Source organism: Zonotrichia albicollis, assembly GCF_047830755.1.
Source record: "Zonotrichia albicollis isolate bZonAlb1 chromosome Z unlocalized genomic scaffold, bZonAlb1.hap1 SUPER_Z_unloc_1, whole genome shotgun sequence".
Classification (NCBI taxonomy): Eukaryota; Metazoa; Chordata; class Aves; order Passeriformes; family Passerellidae; genus Zonotrichia; species Zonotrichia albicollis.
Window position 1 is genome coordinate 1 of NW_027428339.1, and position 5,463 is coordinate 5,463.

General features: G+C 27.3%; 1 long non-coding RNA gene across 1 annotated transcript; it reads left to right on the top strand.

The window, feature by feature from the left end:
• The first annotated feature begins 490 nt into the window (after positions 1–490).
• Positions 491–4,681, top strand: LOC141727331 (uncharacterized). The gene is made up of 3 exons (XR_012578347.1): positions 491–612; positions 2,155–2,229; positions 4,529–4,681. It is a non-coding gene; the product is annotated as an uncharacterized LOC141727331 (long non-coding RNA).
• Positions 4,682–5,463: the final 782 nt, after the last annotated feature.

A 5,463-nucleotide genomic window follows, 5' to 3' on the forward strand; every position in this document is an offset into this window, starting at 1 on the left:
TAAAAAAATGAGAATAAAATGAGAATAAAACGGAGGAAAATTGGGAATAAAATTGGGAAAAAATGACAATAAAATGGGGAAAAACTGGGAGAAAATTGGGAAAAATGGGGGAAAAATTTGGATAAAAATGAGAATTAAGTGGGAATAAAATGGGGGAAAATTGGGGAAAAATTGGGTAAAAAATGGGAATAAAATGGGGAAAAAATGGGAAAAAATTGAGTGAAAAATAAGAAAAAATTGGGAAAAAATCAGGAAAAAATTGGAAAAAAATGGGGAAAAATTAGAATAAAATGGGGGGAAATTGGGGAAAAATTTGGATAAAAAATGGGGGAAAATTGAGTTAAAAATAAGAAAAAATTGGTAAAAAAATGAGAATAAAATGGGAAAAAAATAGGAAAAAATCCGAAAAAAATCAGAAAAAATTGGGGGAATAAAACCAAAGAATTATTGATGAAAAAACAAGAAATAAATGGATTTTTTTTGATTTTTCAGCCCTTTTAAATGACCAAGAAGAGGAACCCCCCCGGTGCATCCCGACCGCCTGCGTGCGGCCCAGCCACCCCCTGAGGAGCTTTGGGAGCTCTCTGGAACCACAAATTTCCTACAATTCGGGTAAAAATTTATATAAAATCAATTTAGATTTATTGCTTTTATATTCCCCTTTTTTCCCTGAGTTTTTGGGATTTTTTTGGGATTTTTTCTGATTTTTTTTCGATTTTTTTCGATTTTTTTTCGATTTTTTTTTCCATTTTTTGCGGATTTTTTTCTAATTTTTTCGGGTTTTTTTCGAATTTTTTTCGAATTTTTTTCAATTTTTTTCCTCATTTTTTGCCAACTTTATCCCCCAAATTTTCCCATTCTTATCCCAATTTTTCCTCTTTTTTCCCTGATTTTTTTTTATTTTTTTCCAATTTTTTCCGATTTTTTTTCTATTTGTTTTAGTTTTTTTTCCCATTTTTTTTTCGAATTTTTTTCAATTTCTTCAATTTCTTTTCGATTTTTTCCCTTTTTTTTTCCCTGATTTTTGGGGATTTTTTTGGACTTTTTTCTGATTTTTTTCCGATTTTTTTTCGATTTTTTCCGATTTTTTTTCAAATTTTTTTGCGTTTTTTTTTCAATTTTTTCCCTTTTTTCTGATTTTTTTTTAGTTTTTTGCAATTTTTTTTCGAATTTTTTTGGATTTTTTCGAATTTTTTTCCCTTTTCTTTCCTGATTTTTTCAGATTTTTTGGGATATTTCTGGGATATTTTTTTTTATTTATTTCTAATTTTTTTTCAATTTGTTTTCTATTTTTTTCAATTTTTCCCCCTTTTTTTCCTGATTTTTTGGGATGTTTTTCGATTTTTTTCCGATTTATTTTCGATTTTTTTCTGCTTTATTTTTGATTTTTTTCTGAATCTTTTCCAAATTTTTTCCAAATTTTTTTCTACTTTTTTCGATTTTTTTCTCCTTGTTTTCCCTGATTTTTTGGGATTTTTTTTGAATTTTTTTTCCCTTTTTTTTTTATTTTTTCCTGATTTTTCGGATTTTTTTCTGATTTTTCTCAGATTTTTTCCTGAATTTTTTTCAATTTTTCCGATTTTTTCCCCCTTATTTTCTGATTTTTTTGGATTTTTTCAATTTTTTTTCCAATTCTTTTTCGATTTTTTTTCCGAGTTTTTTTTCAACTTTTTCCCCTTTTTTTTCCTGATTTTTTGGATTTCTTTCCCGAAATTTTCCAATTTTTATCCCAATTTTTTCCTGATTTTTTGGGATTTTTTTCGATTTTTTTTCGATTTTTTTTCCGATTCTTTTTTCAATTTTCTTCGATTTTTTCCTCCTGATTTTTTGGGATTTTTTTCGGATTTTTTTTTGGATTTTTTTTTTCGGTTTTTTTGTTTTATTATTTCGAAATTTTTTCCGATTTTTTTCGATTATTTCCCAATTTTTTTCTTCATTTCTTTGCTAATTTTATCCCAATATTTATCCCAATTTTTTCCCAGTTTTCCCCCAATTTTTCATCATTTTATTCCAATTTTTTCCCCAATTTATTTTCGTTTTATTTTGATTTTTCCCGAATTTTTTCCCCAATTTTTCCCCAATTTCCCTCCAATTTTTTCCCAATTAATTCCTAATTTTTCCTCATTTTAACATTAATTAATTTTTATTTTTCAGCTCCTTTCAAGCCTCGCCCTTCTCTGCTTCCAGAAACTTCCGAGGATCCCGAAAATTCCCCCGGATTCTTCCAATGTAAGAAATTCCCAAAAAATTCCAAAAAATTCCAAAAATGCCCAAAATTTCCAAAAAAATTCCAAAAAAAAATTCCCCAAAATTCCCCCAAAAATCCCCAAAAAATCCCAAAAAACTCCCCAAAAATTCCAAGAAAATTCCAAAAAATTCCCCAAAAAATCCCAAAAAAATCCCAAAAAATTCCCCAAAAATTCCCAAAAAATCCCAGAATTTTACCTCAATTTAATCCAAATTTTATTTTATTTTTCCCCAATTTTTTCTCATTTTATTTTCATTTTTTCTCCAATTTTTTCCCCATTTTATTTTAAATTATCCCCAATTTAATTTCAAGTTTTCGCCAATTTTTTCCCAATTTTTCCCCATTTTATTCAGATTTTTTTCTCAATTTTTTCCCAATTTATTCCAAATTTTTCCCCAATTCCAATTTTTTTTCCAATTTTTCCCCATTTTATTCCGATTTTTTCCCATTTTATTCTGAATTTTTTGCCAATTTTATTTAGATTTTTCCTATTTTATTCTGATTTTTTCCCAATTTTTCCCTCATTTTATTTCATTTTTTTTCCCTATTTTATTCCAATTATTTCCCTGATTTTCCCCCATTTTATTCTGATTTTTTCTCAATTTTTCCCCAATTTATTCCTAATTTTTTCCCAATTTTTTCCCAATTTTTCCTTACTTTATTCTGATTTTTCCCCAATTTTATCCCAATATTTTCTTAATTTTTCCCTAATTTATTCCAAATTTTTCCCCATTTTATTCTGAATTTTTCCCCCAATTTTATTTCAATTTTTCCCCATTTTAATCCAATTTTTTCCCTCATTTTTCCCATTTTTTCCCCAATTTATTCCAAATTTTTCCCAATTTTTTCCTATTTTATTCTGAATTTTTCCCCAATTTTTTTTAGTTGTTTTCCCAATTTTCCCCCATTTTATTCTGATTTTTCTTCCTGTTTTATTCTGATTTTTTCCCAATGTTTCCTCATTTTATTTCAATTTTTTCCCCATTTTATTCCAAGTTTTTTCCTCATTTTTCCCCATTTTATTCCAATTTTTTCCCCAATTTTTTCCCATTTTATTCTGATTTTTTTCCCATTTTTTCCCTCATTTTTTCCCAATTTTTCCCCATTTTATTCTGAATTTTTCCCCAATTTTATTTTTTTTTCCAATTTTTCCTTCATTTTATTTCAATTTTTCCCTAATTTTTCCCTATTTTATTCTGATTTTTTCGCAATTTTTCCCATATTTTATTTCAATTTTTTTCCCAATTTTTTCCCTCATTTTATCCCAATTTTTCCCCATTTCATTCCAATTTTTTCCCGATTTTTCCCCATTTTATTCTGAATTTTTCCCCAATTTTATTTCAATTTTTTCCCATTTTATTCTGATTTTCTCCCCAATTTTTTCCCCAATTTTTCCCCATTTTATTCTGATTTTTTTTCTCAATTTTTCCCTAATTTTTCCCATTTTATTCTGATTTTTCCCAATTTTTTCCCAAGTTTTTCCCTAATTTTTCCCCATTTTATTTTGATTTTTTTCTCAATTTTTCCCCAATTTATTCCCAATTTTTCCCCATTTTATTCTAATTTTTTCCCCAATTTTATTTAATATTTTTCCCATTTTTTCCCCATTTTATTCTGAATTTTTTCTCAATTTTTCTCCAATTTATTCCAAATTTTTCCCCAATTTTTCCCCAATTTATTCCAAATTTTTCCCCCATTTTATCCCAATTTTTTCCCCAATTTTTTCCTCTTTTATTCTGATTTTTTCCCGAATTTTATTCCAATTTTTCCCTAATTTTTCCCCATTTTATTCCAATTTTTTCCCCAATTTTATTCCAATTTTTTCCCAATTTTCCCCCAATTTGTTCTGATTTTTCTTCCTGTTTTATTCTGATTTTTTCCCAATGTTTCCTCATTTTATTTCAATTTTTTCCCCATTTAATTCTGATTTTTTCCCCAATTTTTCCCCATTTTATTCCAATTTTTTCCCCATTTTTTCCCATTTTATTTTGATTTTTTTCTCAATTTTTCCCCACTTTTATTCTGAATTTTTCCCATTTTATTCCAATTTTTTCCCCATTTTATTCTGATTGTCTCCCCATTTTTTTCCCACATTTTCCCATTTTAATCTGATTTTTTCCCCAATTTTATTTTTAATTTTTTCCCTATTTCCCCCTAAAAACCCAGAAAAAAATTCCAAAAAAATCGACCTATTTTAAAAATTCCAAATTTGCATAAAATTTGCATAAAATTTACATATGATTAGTGTAAAATTTGCATATGATTTGCATATTTTCACAGGTTTATGAGCAGGACGAGCTGAGTGAGCAGATGGCGAGTCTGGAGGGGTTGATGAAGCAGCTGAATGCAATTACAGGGGCGGCTTTTTAATTAGAAATAATTAATTAAAATTTCATTAAAAAATTCCCTAAAAATTCCAAAAAATTCAGGAAAAATTCCTTAAAAATTCAGGAAAAAATTCCCCAAAAAATCCCCAAAAAATCTGGAAAAATCTCCAAAAAATTCTGGAAAAATTCACAAAAAATTCTGGAAAAAGTCCCAAAAAAAAGCAGAAAAAATCCCCCAAAAAATCCAGAAAAATTCCCAAAAAATTCTGGAAAAATTCCCCAAAAAATGCAGAAAATTTCCCAAAAAATCCACAAAAAATTGCCAAAGATTCTGGAAAAAATTCCCAAAAAAATCCCAAAAATTCCCAAAAAAATTCAGAAAAAATCCCAAAAAATTCTGGAAAAAATTCCCAAAAAATTCCCCAAAAAATTCAGAAAAATTCCAAAATATTCTGGAAAAATCCCAAAAAAATTCCCAAAAAATTCATAAAAAATCCGGAAAAATTCCCCCAAAAATTCCTAAAAAATTCTCTAAAAATACTCAAAAAAAGTCCAGAAAAATTCCCAAAAAATTCTGGAAAAAAATCCCAAAGAATTCCCAAAAAAATCCCAAAAATTCTGGAAAAAAATCCCCAAAAAATCCCAAAAATTCTGAAAAAATTCCCCCAAAAACCTGCAAAAAATTCACCAAAAAATCCCTAAAAAATTCCGGGAAAATTCCCAAAAATTCACAAAAAATTCCCTAAAATTCTGGAAATATTCCCTCAAAAAATACACAAAAAATTCCCCAAAAATTCCACAAAAAATTCACAAAAAATTCCACAAAAAATCCCCCAAAAATCCGGAAAATTTCCCAAAATATCCAAAAAAATGTGAAAAAATTCCCTC